The sequence below is a fragment of the Lepidochelys olivacea genome, assembly GCF_965140295.1.
Source record: "Lepidochelys olivacea isolate rLepOli2 genome assembly, chromosome: 18".
Lineage (NCBI taxonomy): Eukaryota > Metazoa > Chordata > Testudines > Cheloniidae > Lepidochelys > Lepidochelys olivacea.
In genome coordinates this window covers 5,868,097-5,885,509 of record NC_140428.1, presented here as the reverse complement: position 1 = coordinate 5,885,509, position 17,413 = coordinate 5,868,097, and positions in this window count along the sequence as shown.

Sequence of the window (17,413 nt, the reverse complement as noted above, 5' to 3'; positions counted from 1 at the left end):
AAATGAGACTTTCATTACTAATCAGATGTAGCCGTTGATGTCTCATGCACTCTTCCTCGAAAAGCCATACGTAATCTCGCCTGATCATTTGGTAGAGATCTGTTCCAGAAAATTACTCATCATGAGACATACATTATTGACAAGTACTAGTGATCCATTTCTCCTCGAATGATTCACCAAAACGCTTTTCGATTCCCTGCTGGTGATTTGGAAGAAATCGTTTCTCGAAATATACTAAAATAGAGAAATTCATCTTTGATCTGTGCGACAGATAAATTTGAGAAGGAATCTTCCTGAAAGCCCCGAGGATTCACTTCTCGTCAGACGGTACAGAGCAGGTTGCGAAAATTACTGAAAATGAGAACGTCATTCGAAATCAGGTATCCTGATGTCCTCCTCATGGAACCATGCACCAAAAAGCAAGTCTATTCTCTCTTTGGCATTTAGCAAGGATTTATCGAGAAAATTGCTAAAAAAGAGAAAGTTATAACTGATCAATGCTTATAATCAATGACAAATGGAATCCTCCTCCAAAAGCCTTTCAGATTGGCTCCTTGTGATTAGGTAGATATCAGTTGACGATTTGGTAGAAATGACTAAAAAGGAGGCAGTTCTTTCTGATCAATGTTAGCAATTAATTACACATGGAATCATCCTCCGTACTATGTTCATAATTAGCTCCTGGAGATTTGGACTAAAATCGGTCCGTGAAAATGACTAGGAATGAGACAATTCATTCCTCAGCCGTCCTCTGATAAATTTCCCACGGAATCCTCCACCAGAAAAGCAAAGGCATTCTCCCTTGGTGCGTTGGAACAGATCGGTTCGTGCAAAGGACTCAAGGTAGAAAATCATTCTTTACAAGTATCTAGTGGTAAAGACTCCAGCAATCCAGCGTCCCTCCTGAAGAGTTCGTAGCGATTGGGTCAAGAAAATTACTCCTAAGGAGACTTAAATTATCGACAAGTACTAGTGCTAAAGCTCTCCTCGAATTATTCACCAAAATGCTTTTCGATACGATGACACAGAAGGGCACAGAACACGACACACAAAAATAACACACGACAAAGACACACACACACCGCGACACGGAAAGCAACACACACAAAACATCACACACACGACCCCACAACATCTCACAAACACACACTCACTCAACACAAAATAACCCACAACATGTCACACGCAACACAAGACGACCCACAACATGATGAGCGCTGTGGAGCTAGGGCTCCGGCTCGGCTTTCGCAGCGGCTCTGGCGAGGAATGGTGCCGGAGCTCTCGCCGGAGGGAAACACGGCAGGAGGGGGCCTGAGCCGCTTGGGCCTCTTTCCAAGGGGGCGGAACAAGGCCTCCGCTCTCTGCCCTCTGCAGACCTGGCTGCCAGGTCAGTGCTTCCAGTTTCTCGTCCGCAGTCGCTGTCGTCCTCCTCAGCGGCCGTGGGCGTCCTCGCTGGGGACAGGGCTCGGGGGGATGTAGGTGGAGAGGGGCCAGAGTCTCTTGAGCAGAGTGACTCTGTGGGGTGCCGTAAGAAAAGGAGATTTTGGTTGGGATGCTCAAGGTGTAATGGGAGGAGAGTGGAGGGCGGATCCCCGCCGTGTGGAAGAGGCAAACAGAGGAGCCTCTGAGACGTTGCCGCCTGAGATGGTAACTTACTTGTTTTTTTCCCCTTGGGCTGGCTTTAGTAGCAAGGAAAAAGAAGTCAAGCCTCAGAGTCTACTGCCCTCGTGCGACGGAATGTGAGTGAGAGCAGCGAGCCTGTGACCGTTGGTGATGCCAGGCAAGAGCCCTCCATCTGGGAGCCGAGCTCTCGCCAGTCTCGGAGAGAGAAGTGTCTGGTTTGGTGAGGACTCTGCTCACGCCCTGTCACGGAGTCCCCGGCATGCTCTGAAACTGCTCCCTATGAAGCCAGTCAGAACTCTGGGGCAGTCGCTTTTCTGTGAGCAGCCTGTCTTCAGGACTCACAGCTCACACAGCTTCCACCTTCCTGGGTCTGACCTCGGAGCATTCAGCCTCCTCTGCCCCTCCGTGCGCTTCCCCCCAGCGAGTCCGCTCAGGCGGGGCTCCTGGGGAAGCGAGAGGGTCCTGCACCCCAACTCCGCAGTCAGATGTGACTCTCAGCCAGCCAGTAAACAGAAGATTTATTAGACGACAGAAACATGGTCTAAAACAGAGCTTGCAGGTGCAGAGAACGGGACCCCTCAGCTGGGTCCATTTTGGGGGGCAGTGAGCCAGACAACCACGTCTGCACTTCACTCCATGTCCCAGCCAGCCCCAAACTGAAACCCCCCTCCAGCCCCTCCTCCTCTGGGCTTTGTCCCTTTTCCGGGCCAGGAGGTCACCTGATTCCTTTGTTCTCCAACCCTTCAGCTCTCACCTTGCAGGGGGGGAAGGGCCCAGGCCATCAGTTGCCAGGAAACAGGGTGTTGGCCATTCTCTGTGTCCAGACTCCTGCACACATATGCCCTCTAGGGCTCTGCAATGATCATACACCCTTACTCCACCCCCTAGATACTTAAGAACTGCCTAGGGGAAACTGAGGCACCCCCACACTATTCAGAGGAAACATTAAGAACAGTCCCACTTCTCACACGCCCCACCTGAGTGCGGGTCGGGAAGCCCCGTCCATTAGGGTTCGGTTTGTAAGCAAAGGATCCTGACCAGCTGTGGCTAGGAGGGAGAAAAGGTCCCATTTTCAGAGGCTGCTCGTTTCTCTGGTCAGGAACGGTGTCTTCTCCACAACTGAAGCTTGGATCCAAGAGGATGACTCCAGGTGGTGAGTTGCTCGCCTTGCTCTCCTGTTTCTCTGTTTTCTCTCCTGTGTTCGCCAACTCTCTCTTTCTCGTCTCTCCTCTTCTCTCCTCGTGCCGTGTCCCTTCACAGGACGCGGGTAGGTGTGCATTCCCACAAGTGAGGTCTCGGGAGCCATGGAAAAGTCGGAGAGGACGAAGATCATGCAGGGCAGTAGAAAGGCTGCTGAAAGTACCTGAAGAGACAAAGGAAACGAGAAGGGGGAAGTCCAGCCTAACACAGGAGTGTAATCTGTAAAGAGAAACAACGGCAAATCTAATCTACAGAAACTCTTCAAGTTGCCGAAAGACATGTAGGATGGGAAAATACTTGTTGAATCCAGTCTCTTGAAGATCTTAGGCTCAGTATGCGTGCGAATTTGTAGTTGCTTAGAAATCTGCCTTCTTCTGTTTGCTCTACCTTCCAATTATTGAAAATCTACCTACCTATTTTTTGTTTAGTTTTATTATTAATGATTATTATTATTATTCAACTCATTTTGTGCAACTGGTGCTCCGTGAGGAAATGATTTGTGTCTTACTCCAAGGGGCTGCCCGGTGTCACTGTTGCTCCGGGAGGGAAATGATATGAGCACTACCTGAATTGGCCACGCAGTTTCACCATTGCTCCGTGAGGGAAATGCTTTCTGCATTACTCCAAGTGGCCACCCAGTGTCACTGTTGCTCCATGAGGGAAATGCTTTCTGAATGACCTGAATTGGCCACAGACATCACTGTTGCTCCGGGGTGGGGGGTGGGGGGGAGGCTTGGGATTGTTTGTGTATTACTCCTGAGTGGCCACGTCGTGTCACTCTTCCTCCAGGAGGGGAATGCTTTGTGCATTTCCCTGTGTTGTGGCCACCCAAGACAACACACACAGCACGATACCGACGCACACACACACAGAACACGTCACACATACAGATGGGTAGTGTAAAGTGCTAAAAATGAGACTTTCATTACTAATCAGATGTAGCCGTTGATGTCTCATGCACTCTTCCTCGAAAAGCCATACGTAATCTCGCCTGATCATTTGGTAGAGATCTGTTCCAGAAAATTACTCATCATGAGACATACATTATTGACAAGTACTAGTGATCCATTTCTCCTCGAATGATTCACCAAAACGCTTTTCGATTCCCTGCTGGTGATTTGGAAGAAATCGTTTCTCGAAATATACTAAAATAGAGAAATTCATCTTTGATCTGTGCGACAGATAAATTTGAGAAGGAATCTTCCTGAAAGCCCCGAGGATTCACTTCTCGTCAGACGGTACAGAGCAGGTTGCGAAAATTACTGAAAATGAGAACGTCATTCGAAATCAGGTATTCTGATGTCCTCCTCATGGAACCATGCACCAAAAAGCAAGTCTATTCTCTCTTTGGCATTTAGCAAGGATTTATCGAGAAAATTGCTAAAAAAGAGAAAGTTATAACTGATCAATGCTTATAATCAATGACAAATGGAATCCTCCTCCAAAAGCCTTTCAGATTGGCTCCTTGTGATTAGGTAGATATCAGTTGACGATTTGGTAGAAATGACTAAAAAGGAGGCAGTTCTTTCTGATCAATGTTAGCAATTAATTACACATGGAATCATCCTCCGTACTATGTTCATAATTAGCTCCTGGAGATTTGGACTAAAATCGGTCCGTGAAAATGACTAGGAATGAGACAATTCATTCCTCAGCCGTCCTCTGATAAATTTCCCACGGAATCCTCCACCAGAAAAGCAAAGGCATTCTCCCTTGGTGCGTTGGAACAGATCGGTTCGTGCAAAGGACTCAAGGTAGAAAATCATTCTTTACAAGTATCTAGTGGTAAAGACTCCAGCAATCCAGCGTCCCTCCTGAAGAGTTCGTAGCGATTGGGTCAAGAAAATTACTCCTAAGGAGACTTAAATTATCGACAAGTACTAGTGCTAAAGCTCTCCTCGAATTATTCACCAAAATGCTTTTCGATACGATGACACAGAAGGGCACAGAACACGACACACAAAAATAACACACGACAAAGACACACACACACCGCGACACGGAAAGCAACACACACAAAACATCACACACACGACCCACAACATCTCACAAACACACACTCACTCAACACAAAATAACCCACAACATGTCACACGCAACACAAGACGACCCACAACATGATGAGCGCTGTGGAGCTAGGGCTCCGGCTCGGCTTTCGCAGCGGCTCTGGCGAGGAATGGTGCCGGAGCTCTCGCCGGAGGGAAACACGGCAGGAGGGGGCCTGAGCCGCTTGGGCCTCTTTCCAAGGGGGCGGAACAAGGCCTCCGCTCTCTGCCCTCTGCAGACCTGGCTGCCAGGTCAGTGCTTCCAGTTCCTCGTCCGCAGTCGCTGTCGTCCTCCTCAGCGGCCGTGGGCGTCCTCGCTGGGGACAGGGCTCGGGGGGATGTAGGTGGAGAGGGGCCAGAGTCTCTTGAGCAGAGTGACTCTGTGGGGTGCCGTAAGAAAAGGAGATTTTGGTTGGGATGCTCAAGGTGTAATGGGAGGAGAGTGGAGGGCGGATCCCCGCCGTGTGGAAGAGGCAAACAGAGGAGCCTCTGAGACGTTGCCGCCTGAGATGGTAACTTACTTGTTTTTTTCCCCTTGGGCTGGCTTTAGTAGCAAGGAAAAAGAAGTCAAGCCTCAGAGTCTACTGCCCTCGTGCGACGGAATGTGAGTGAGAGCAGCGAGCCTGTGACCGTTGGTGATGCCAGGCAAGAGCCCTCCATCTGGGAGCCGAGCTCTCGCCAGTCTCGGAGAGAGAAGTGTCTGGTTTGGTGAGGACTCTGCTCACGCCCTGTCACGGAGTCCCCGGCATGCTCTGAAACTGCTCCCTATGAAGCCAGTCAGAACTCTGGGGCAGTCGCTTTTCTGTGAGCAGCCTGTCTTCAGGACTCACAGCTCACACAGCTTCCACCTTCCTGGGTCTGACCTCGGAGCATTCAGCCTCCTCTGCCCCTCCGTGCGCTTCCCCCCAGCGAGTCCGCTCAGGCGGGGCTCCTGGGGAAGCGAGAGGGTCCTGCACCCCAACTCCGCAGTCAGATGTGACTCTCAGCCAGCCAGTAAACAGAAGATTTATTAGACGACAGAAACATGGTCTAAAACAGAGCTTGCAGGTGCAGAGAACGGGACCCCTCAGCTGGGTCCATTTTGGGGGGCAGTGAGCCAGACAACCACGTCTGCACTTCACTCCATGTCCCAGCCAGCCCCAAACTGAAACCCCCCTCCAGCCCCTCCTCCTCTGGGCTTTGTCCCTTTCCCGGGCCAGGAGGTCACCTGATTCCTTTGTTCTCCAACCCTTCAGCTCTCACCTTGCAGGGGGGGAAGGGCCCAGGCCATCAGTTGCCAGGAAACAGGGTGTTGGCCATTCTCTGTGTCCAGACTCCTGCACACATATGCCCTCTAGGGCTCTGCAATGATCATACACCCTTACTCCACCCCCTAGATACTTAAGAACTGCCTAGGGGAAACTGAGGCACCCCCACACTATTCAGAGGAAACATTAAGAACAGTCCCACTTCTCACACGCCCCACCTGAGTGCGGGTCGGGAAGCCCCGTCCATTAGGGTTCGGTTTGTAAGCAAAGGATCCTGACCAGCTGTGGCTAGGAGGGAGAAAAGGTCCCATTTTCAGAGGCTGCTCGTTTCTCTGGTCAGGAACGGTGTCTTCTCCACAACTGAAGCTTGGATCCAAGAGGATGACTCCAGGTGGTGAGTTGCTCGCCTTGCTCTCCTGTTTCTCTGTTTTCTCTCCTGTGTTCGCCAACTCTCTCTTTCTCGTCTCTCCTCTTCTCTCCTCGTGCCGTGTCCCTTCACAGGACGCGGGTAGGTGTGCATTCCCACAAGTGAGGTCTCGGGAGCCATGGAAAAGTCGGAGAGGACGAAGATCATGCAGGGCAGTAGAAAGGCTGCTGAAAGTACCTGAAGAGACAAAGGAAACGAGAAGGGGGAAGTCCAGCCTAACACAGGAGTGTAATCTGTAAAGAGAAACAACGGCAAATCTAATCTACAGAAACTCTTCAAGTTGCCGAAAGACATGTAGGATGGGAAAATACTTGTTGAATCCAGTCTCTTGAAGATCTTAGGCTCAGTATGCGTGCGAATTTGTAGTTGCTTAGAAATCTGCCTTCTTCTGTTTGCTCTACCTTCCAATTATTGAAAATCTACCTACCTATTTTTTGTTTAGTTTTATTATTAATGATTATTATTATTATTCAACTCATTTTGTGCAACTGGTGCTCCGTGAGGAAATGATTTGTGTCTTACTCCAAGGGGCTGCCCGGTGTCACTGTTGCTCCGGGAGGGAAATGATATGAGCACTACCTGAATTGGCCACGCAGTTTCACCATTGCTCCGTGAGGGAAATGCTTTCTGCATTACTCCAAGTGGCCACCCAGTGTCACTGTTGCTCCATGAGGGAAATGCTTTCTGAATGACCTGAATTGGCCACAGACATCACTGTTGCTCCGGGGTGGGGGGTGGGGGGGAGGCTTGGGATTGTTTGTGTATTACTCCTGAGTGGCCACGTCGTGTCACTCTTCCTCCAGGAGGGGAATGCTTTGTGCATTTCCCTGTGTTGTGGCCACCCAAGACAACACACACAGCACGATACCGACGCACACACACACAGAACACGTCACACATACAGATGGGTAGTGTAAAGTGCTAAAAATGAGACTTTCATTACTAATCAGATGTAGCCGTTGATGTCTCATGCACTCTTCCTCGAAAAGCCATACGTAATCTCGCCTGATCATTTGGTAGAGATCTGTTCCAGAAAATTACTCATCATGAGACATACATTATTGACAAGTACTAGTGATCCATTTCTCCTCGAATGATTCACCAAAACGCTTTTCGATTCCCTGCTGGTGATTTGGAAGAAATCGTTTCTCGAAATATACTAAAATAGAGAAATTCATCTTTGATCTGTGCGACAGATAAATTTGAGAAGGAATCTTCCTGAAAGCCCCGAGGATTCACTTCTCGTCAGACGGTACAGAGCAGGTTGCGAAAATTACTGAAAATGAGAACGTCATTCGAAATCAGGTATTCTGATGTCCTCCTCATGGAACCATGCACCAAAAAGCAAGTCTATTCTCTCTTTGGCATTTAGCAAGGATTTATCGAGAAAATTGCTAAAAAAGAGAAAGTTATAACTGATCAATGCTTATAATCAATGACAAATGGAATCCTCCTCCAAAAGCCTTTCAGATTGGCTCCTTGTGATTAGGTAGATATCAGTTGACGATTTGGTAGAAATGACTAAAAAGGAGGCAGTTCTTTCTGATCAATGTTAGCAATTAATTACACATGGAATCATCCTCCGTACTATGTTCATAATTAGCTCCTGGAGATTTGGACTAAAATCGGTCCGTGAAAATGACTAGGAATGAGACAATTCATTCCTCAGCCGTCCTCTGATAAATTTCCCACGGAATCCTCCACCAGAAAAGCAAAGGCATTCTCCCTTGGTGCGTTGGAACAGATCGGTTCGTGCAAAGGACTCAAGGTAGAAAATCATTCTTTACAAGTATCTAGTGGTAAAGACTCCAGCAATCCAGCGTCCCTCCTGAAGAGTTCGTAGCGATTGGGTCAAGAAAATTACTCCTAAGGAGACTTAAATTATCGACAAGTACTAGTGCTAAAGCTCTCCTCGAATTATTCACCAAAATGCTTTTCGATACGATGACACAGAAGGGCACAGAACACGACACACAAAAATAACACACGACAAAGACACACACACACCGCGACACGGAAAGCAACACACACAAAACATCACACACACGACCCACAACATCTCACAAACACACACTCACTCAACACAAAATAACCCACAACATGTCACACGCAACACAAGACGACCCACAACATGATGAGCGCTGTGGAGCTAGGGCTCCGGCTCGGCTTTCGCAGCGGCTCTGGCGAGGAATGGTGCCGGAGCTCTCGCCGGAGGGAAACACGGCAGGAGGGGGCCTGAGCCGCTTGGGCCTCTTTCCAAGGGGGCGGAACAAGGCCTCCGCTCTCTGCCCTCTGCAGACCTGGCTGCCAGGTCAGTGCTTCCAGTTCCTCGTCCGCAGTCGCTGTCGTCCTCCTCAGCGGCCGTGGGCGTCCTCGCTGGGGACAGGGCTCGGGGGGATGTAGGTGGAGAGGGGCCAGAGTCTCTTGAGCAGAGTGACTCTGTGGGGTGCCGTAAGAAAAGGAGATTTTGGTTGGGATGCTCAAGGTGTAATGGGAGGAGAGTGGAGGGCGGATCCCCGCCGTGTGGAAGAGGCAAACAGAGGAGCCTCTGAGACGTTGCCGCCTGAGATGGTAACTTACTTGTTTTTTTCCCCTTGGGCTGGCTTTAGTAGCAAGGAAAAAGAAGTCAAGCCTCAGAGTCTACTGCCCTCGTGCGACGGAATGTGAGTGAGAGCAGCGAGCCTGTGACCGTTGGTGATGCCAGGCAAGAGCCCTCCATCTGGGAGCCGAGCTCTCGCCAGTCTCGGAGAGAGAAGTGTCTGGTTTGGTGAGGACTCTGCTCACGCCCTGTCACGGAGTCCCCGGCATGCTCTGAAACTGCTCCCTATGAAGCCAGTCAGAACTCTGGGGCAGTCGCTTTTCTGTGAGCAGCCTGTCTTCAGGACTCACAGCTCACACAGCTTCCACCTTCCTGGGTCTGACCTCGGAGCATTCAGCCTCCTCTGCCCCTCCGTGCGCTTCCCCCCAGCGAGTCCGCTCAGGCGGGGCTCCTGGGGAAGCGAGAGGGTCCTGCACCCCAACTCCGCAGTCAGATGTGACTCTCAGCCAGCCAGTAAACAGAAGATTTATTAGACGACAGAAACATGGTCTAAAACAGAGCTTGCAGGTGCAGAGAACGGGACCCCTCAGCTGGGTCCATTTTGGGGGGCAGTGAGCCAGACAACCACGTCTGCACTTCACTCCATGTCCCAGCCAGCCCCAAACTGAAACCCCCCTCCAGCCCCTCCTCCTCTGGGCTTTGTCCCTTTCCCGGGCCAGGAGGTCACCTGATTCCTTTGTTCTCCAACCCTTCAGCTCTCACCTTGCAGGGGGGGAAGGGCCCAGGCCATCAGTTGCCAGGAAACAGGGTGTTGGCCATTCTCTGTGTCCAGACTCCTGCACACATATGCCCTCTAGGGCTCTGCAATGATCATACACCCTTACTCCACCCCCTAGATACTTAAGAACTGCCTAGGGGAAACTGAGGCACCCCCACACTATTCAGAGGAAACATTAAGAACAGTCCCACTTCTCACACGCCCCACCTGAGTGCGGGTCGGGAAGCCCCGTCCATTAGGGTTCGGTTTGTAAGCAAAGGATCCTGACCAGCTGTGGCTAGGAGGGAGAAAAGGTCCCATTTTCAGAGGCTGCTCGTTTCTCTGGTCAGGAACGGTGTCTTCTCCACAACTGAAGCTTGGATCCAAGAGGATGACTCCAGGTGGTGAGTTGCTCGCCTTGCTCTCCTGTTTCTCTGTTTTCTCTCCTGTGTTCGCCAACTCTCTCTTTCTCGTCTCTCCTCTTCTCTCCTCGTGCCGTGTCCCTTCACAGGACGCGGGTAGGTGTGCATTCCCACAAGTGAGGTCTCGGGAGCCATGGAAAAGTCGGAGAGGACGAAGATCATGCAGGGCAGTAGAAAGGCTGCTGAAAGTACCTGAAGAGACAAAGGAAACGAGAAGGGGGAAGTCCAGCCTAACACAGGAGTGTAATCTGTAAAGAGAAACAACGGCAAATCTAATCTACAGAAACTCTTCAAGTTGCCGAAAGACATGTAGGATGGGAAAATACTTGTTGAATCCAGTCTCTTGAAGATCTTAGGCTCAGTATGCGTGCGAATTTGTAGTTGCTTAGAAATCTGCCTTCTTCTGTTTGCTCTACCTTCCAATTATTGAAAATCTACCTACCTATTTTTTGTTTAGTTTTATTATTAATGATTATTATTATTATTCAACTCATTTTGTGCAACTGGTGCTCCGTGAGGAAATGATTTGTGTCTTACTCCAAGGGGCTGCCCGGTGTCACTGTTGCTCCGGGAGGGAAATGATATGAGCACTACCTGAATTGGCCACGCAGTTTCACCATTGCTCCGTGAGGGAAATGCTTTCTGCATTACTCCAAGTGGCCACCCAGTGTCACTGTTGCTCCATGAGGGAAATGCTTTCTGAATGACCTGAATTGGCCACAGACATCACTGTTGCTCCGGGGTGGGGGGTGGGGGGGAGGCTTGGGATTGTTTGTGTATTACTCCTGAGTGGCCACGTCGTGTCACTCTTCCTCCAGGAGGGGAATGCTTTGTGCATTTCCCTGTGCTGTGGCCACCCAAGACAACACACACAGCACGATACCGACGCACACACACACAGAACACGTCACACATACAGATGGGTAGTGTAAAGTGCTAAAAATGAGACTTTCATTACTAATCAGATGTAGCCGTTGATGTCTCATGCACTCTTCCTCGAAAAGCCATACGTAATCTCGCCTGATCATTTGGTAGAGATCTGTTCCAGAAAATTACTCATCATGAGACATACATTATTGACAAGTACTAGTGATCCATTTCTCCTCGAATGATTCACCAAAACGCTTTTCGATTCCCTGCTGGTGATTTGGAAGAAATCGTTTCTCGAAATATACTAAAATAGAGAAATTCATCTTTGATCTGTGCGACAGATAAATTTGAGAAGGAATCTTCCTGAAAGCCCCGAGGATTCACTTCTCGTCAGACGGTACAGAGCAGGTTGCGAAAATTACTGAAAATGAGAACGTCATTCGAAATCAGGTATCCTGATGTCCTCCTCATGGAACCATGCACCAAAAAGCAAGTCTATTCTCTCTTTGGCATTTAGCAAGGATTTATCGAGAAAATTGCTAAAAAAGAGAAAGTTATAACTGATCAATGCTTATAATCAATGACAAATGGAATCCTCCTCCAAAAGCCTTTCAGATTGGCTCCTTGTGATTAGGTAGATATCAGTTGACGATTTGGTAGAAATGACTAAAAAGGAGGCAGTTCTTTCTGATCAATGTTAGCAATTAATTACACATGGAATCATCCTCCGTACTATGTTCATAATTAGCTCCTGGAGATTTGGACTAAAATAGGTCCGTGAAAATGACTAGGAATGAGACAATTCATTCCTCAGCCGTCCTCTGATAAATTTCCCACGGAATCCTCCAGCAGAAAAGCAAAGGCATTCTCCCTTGGTGCGTTGGAACAGATCGGTTCGTGCAAAGGACTCAAGGTAGAAAATCATTCTTTACAAGTATCTAGTGGTAAAGACTCCAGCAATCCAGCGTCCCTCCTGAAGAGTTCGTAGCGATTGGGTCAAGAAAATTACTCCTAAGGAGACTTAAATTATCGACAAGTACTAGTGCTAAAGCGCTCCTCGAATTATTCACCAAAATGCTTTTCGATACGATGACACAGAAGGGCACAGAACACGACACACAAAAATAACACACGACAAAGACACACACACACCGCGACACGGAAAGCAACACACACAAAACATCACACACACGACCCACAACATCTCACAAACACACACTCACTCAACACAAAATAACCCACAACATGTCACACGCAACACAAGACGACCCACAACATGATGAGCGCTGTGGAGCTAGGGCTCCGGCTCGGCTTTCGCAGCGGCTCTGGCGAGGAATGGTGCCGGAGCTCTCGCCGGAGGGAAACACGGCAGGAGGGGGCCTGAGCCGCTTGGGCCTCTTTCCAAGGGGGCGGAACAAGGCCTCCGCTCTCTGCCCTCTGCAGACCTGGCTGCCAGGTCAGTGCTTCCAGTTCCTCGTCCGCAGTCGCTGTCGTCCTCCTCAGCGGCCGTGGGCGTCCTCGCTGGGGACAGGGCTCGGGGGGATGTAGGTGGAGAGGGGCCAGAGTCTCTTGAGCAGAGTGACTCTGTGGGGTGCCGTAAGAAAAGGAGATTTTGGTTGGGATGCTCAAGGTGTAATGGGAGGAGAGTGGAGGGCGGATCCCCGCCGTGTGGAAGAGGCAAACAGAGGAGCCTCTGAGACGTTGCCGCCTGAGATGGTAACTTACTTGTTTTTTTCCCCTTGGGCTGGCTTTAGTAGCAAGGAAAAAGAAGTCAAGCCTCAGAGTCTACTGCCCTCGTGCGACGGAATGTGAGTGAGAGCAGCGAGCCTGTGACCGTTGGTGATGCCAGGCAAGAGCCCTCCATCTGGGAGCCGAGCTCTCGCCAGTCTCGGAGAGAGAAGTGTCTGGTTTGGTGAGGACTCTGCTCACGCCCTGTCACGGAGTCCCCGGCATGCTCTGAAACTGCTCCCTATGAAGCCAGTCAGAACTCTGGGGCAGTCGCTTTTCTGTGAGCAGCCTGTCTTCAGGACTCACAGCTCACACAGCTTCCACCTTCCTGGGTCTGACCTCGGAGCATTCAGCCTCCTCTGCCCCTCCGTGCGCTTCCCCCCAGCGAGTCCGCTCAGGCGGGGCTCCTGGGGAAGCGAGAGGGTCCTGCACCCCAACTCCGCAGTCAGATGTGACTCTCAGCCAGCCAGTAAACAGAAGATTTATTAGACGACAGAAACATGGTCTAAAACAGAGCTTGCAGGTGCAGAGAACGGGACCCCTCAGCTGGGTCCATTTTGGGGGGCAGTGAGCCAGACAACCACGTCTGCACTTCACTCCATGTCCCAGCCAGCCCCAAACTGAAACCCCCCTCCAGCCCCTCCTCCTCTGGGCTTTGTCCCTTTCCCGGGCCAGGAGGTCACCTGATTCCTTTGTTCTCCAACCCTTCAGCTCTCACCTTGCAGGGGGGGAAGGGCCCAGGCCATCAGTTGCCAGGAAACAGGGTGTTGGCCATTCTCTGTGTCCAGACTCCTGCACACATATGCCCTCTAGGGCTCTGCAATGATCATACACCCTTACTCCACCCCCTAGATACTTAAGAACTGCCTAGGGGAAACTGAGGCACCCCCACACTATTCAGAGGAAACATTAAGAACAGTCCCACTTCTCACACGCCCCACCTGAGTCCGGGTCGGGAAGCCCCGTCCATTAGGGTTCGGTTTGTAAGCAAAGGATCCTGACCAGCTGTGGCTAGGAGGGAGAAAAGGTCCCATTTTCAGAGGCTGCTCGTTTCTCTGGTCAGGAACGGTGTCTTCTCCACAACTGAAGCTTGGATCCAAGAGGATGACTCCAGGTGGTGAGTTGCTCGCCTTTCTCTCCTGTTTCTCTGTTTTCTCTCCTGTGTTCGCCAACTCTCTCTTTCTCGTCTCTCCTCTTCTCTCCTCGTGCCGTGTCCCTTCACAGGACGCGGGTAGGTGTGCATTCCCACAAGTGAGGTCTCGGGAGCCATGGAAAAGTCGGAGAGGACGAAGATCATGCAGGGCAGTAGAAAGGCTGCTGAAAGTACCTGAAGAGACAAAGGAAACGAGAAGGGGGAAGTCCAGCCTAACACAGGAGTGTAATCTGTAAAGAGAAACAACGGCAAATCTAATCTACAGAAACTCTTCAAGTTGCCGAAAGACATGTAGGATGGGAAAATACTTGTTGAATCCAGTCTCTTGAAGATCTTAGGCTCAGTATGCGTGCGAATTTGTAGTTGCTTAGAAATCTGCCTTCTTCTGTTTGCTCTACCTTCCAATTGTTGAAAATCTACCTACCTATTTTTTGTTTAGTTTTATTATTAATGATTATTATTATTATTCAACTCATTTTGTGCAACTGGTGCTCCGTGAGGAAATGATTTGTGTCTTACTCCAAGGGGCTGCCCGGTGTCACTGTTGCTCCGGGAGGGAAATGATATGAGCACTACCTGAATTGGCCACGCAGTTTCACCATTGCTCCGTGAGGGAAATGCTTTCTGCATTACTCCAAGTGGCCACCCAGTGTCACTGTTGCTCCATGAGGGAAATGCTTTCTGAATGACCTGAATTGGCCACAGACATCACTGTTGCTCCGGGGTGGGGGGTGGGGGGGAGGCTTGGGATTGTTTGTGTATTACTCCTGAGTGGCCACGTCGTGTCACTCTTCCTCCAGGAGGGGAATGCTTTGTGCATTTCCCTGTGTTGTGGCCACCCAAGACAACACACACAGCACGATACCGACGCACACACACACAGAACACGTCACACATACAGATGGGTAGTGTAAAGTGCTAAAAATGAGACTTTCATTACTAATCAGATGTAGCCGTTGATGTCTCATGCACTCTTCCTCGAAAAGCCATACGTAATCTCGCCTGATCATTTGGTAGAGATCTGTTCCAGAAAATTACTCATCATGAGACATACATTATTGACAAGTACTAGTGATCCATTTCTCCTCGAATGATTCACCAAAACGCTTTTCGATTCCCTGCTGGTGATTTGGAAGAAATCGTTTCTCGAAATATACTAAAATAGAGAAATTCATCTTTGATCTGTGCGACAGATAAATTTGAGAAGGAATCTTCCTGAAAGCCCCGAGGATTCACTTCTCGTCAGACGGTACAGAGCAGGTTGCGAAAATTACTGAAAATGAGAACGTCATTCGAAATCAGGTATCCTGATGTCCTCCTCATGGAACCATGCACCAAAAAGCAAGTCTATTCTCTCTTTGGCATTTAGCAAGGATTTATCGAGAAAATTGCTAAAAAAGAGAAAGTTATAACTGATCAATGCTTATAATCAATGACAAATGGAATCCTCCTCCAAAAGCCTTTCAGATTGGCTCCTTGTGATTAGGTAGATATCAGTTGACGATTTGGTAGAAATGACTAAAAAGGAGGCAGTTCTTTCTGATCAATGTTAGCAATTAATTACACATGGAATCATCCTCCGTACTATGTTCATAATTAGCTCCTGGAGATTTGGACTAAAATCGGTCCGTGAAAATGACTAGGAATGAGACAATTCATTCCTCAGCCGTCCTCTGATAAATTTCCCACGGAATCCTCCACCAGAAAAGCAAAGGCATTCTCCCTTGGTGCGTTGGAACAGATCGGTTCGTGCAAAGGACTCAAGGTAGAAAATCATTCTTTACAAGTATCTAGTGGTAAAGACTCCAGCAATCCAGCGTCCCTCCTGAAGAGTTCGTAGCGATTGGGTCAAGAAAATTACTCCTAAGGAGACTTAAATTATCGACAAGTACTAGTGCTAAAGCGCTCCTCGAATTATTCACCAAAATGCTTTTCGATACGATGACACAGAAGGGCACAGAACACGACACACAAAAATAACACACGACAAAGACACACACACACCGCGACACGGAAAGCAACACACACAAAACATCACACACACGACCCACAACATCTCACAAACACACACTCACTCAACACAAAATAACCCACAACATGTCACACGCAACACAAGACGACCCACAACATGATGAGCGCTGTGGAGCTAGGGCTCCGGCTCGGCTTTCGCAGCGGCTCTGGCGAGGAATGGTGCCGGAGCTCTCGCCGGAGGGAAACACGGCAGGAGGGGGCCTGAGCCGCTTGGGCCTCTTTCCAAGGGGGCGGAACAAGGCCTCCGCTCTCTGCCCTCTGCAGACCTGGCTGCCAGGTCAGTGCTTCCAGTTCCTCGTCCGCAGTCGCTGTCGTCCTCCTCAGCGGCCGTGGGCGTCCTCGCTGGGGACAGGGCTCGGGGGGATGTAGGTGGAGAGGGGCCAGAGTCTCTTGAGCAGAGTGACTCTGTGGGGTGCCGTAAGAAAAGGAGATTTTGGTTGGGATGCTCAAGGTGTAATGGGAGGAGAGTGGAGGGCGGATCCCCGCCGTGTGGAAGAGGCAAACAGAGGAGCCTCTGAGACGTTGCCGCCTGAGATGGTAACTTACTTGTTTTTTTCCCCTTGGGCTGGCTTTAGCAGCAAGGAAAAAGAAGTCAAGCCTCAGAGTCTACTGCCCTTGTGCGATGGAATGTGAGTGAGAGCAGCGAGCCTGTGACCGTTGGTGATGCCAGGCAAGAGCCCTCCATCTGGGAGCCGAGCTCTCGCCAGTCTCGGAGAGAGAAGTGTCTGGTTTGGTGAGGACTCTGCTCACGCCCTGTCACGGAGTCCCCGGCATGCTCTGAAACTGCTCCCTATGAAGCCAGTCAGAACTCTGGGGCAGTCGCTTTTCTGTGAGCAGCCTGTCTTCAGGACTCACAGCTCACACAGCTTCCACCTTCCTGGGTCTGACCTCGGAGCATTCAGCCTCCTCTGCCCCTCCGTGCGCTTCCCCCCAGCGAGTCCGCTCAGGCGGGGCTCCTGGGGAAGCGAGAGGGTCCTGCACCCCAACTCCGCAGTCAGATGTGACTCTCAGCCAGCCAGTAAACAGAAGATTTATTAGACGACAGAAACATGGTCTAAAACAGAGCTTGCAGGTGCAGAGAACGGGACCCCTCAGCTGGGTCCATTTTGGGGGGCAGTGAGCCAGACAACCACGTCTGCACTTCACTCCATGTCCCAGCCAGCCCCAAACTGAAACCCCCCTCCAGCCCCTCCTCCTCTGGGCTTTGTCCCTTTCCCGGGCCAGGAGGTCACCTGATTCCTTTGTTCTCCAACCCTTCAGCTCTCACCTTGCAGGGGGGGAAGGGCCCAGGCCATCAGTTGCCAGGAAACAGGGTGTTGGCCATTCTCTGTGTCCAGACTCCTGCACACATATGCCCTCTAGGGCTCTGCA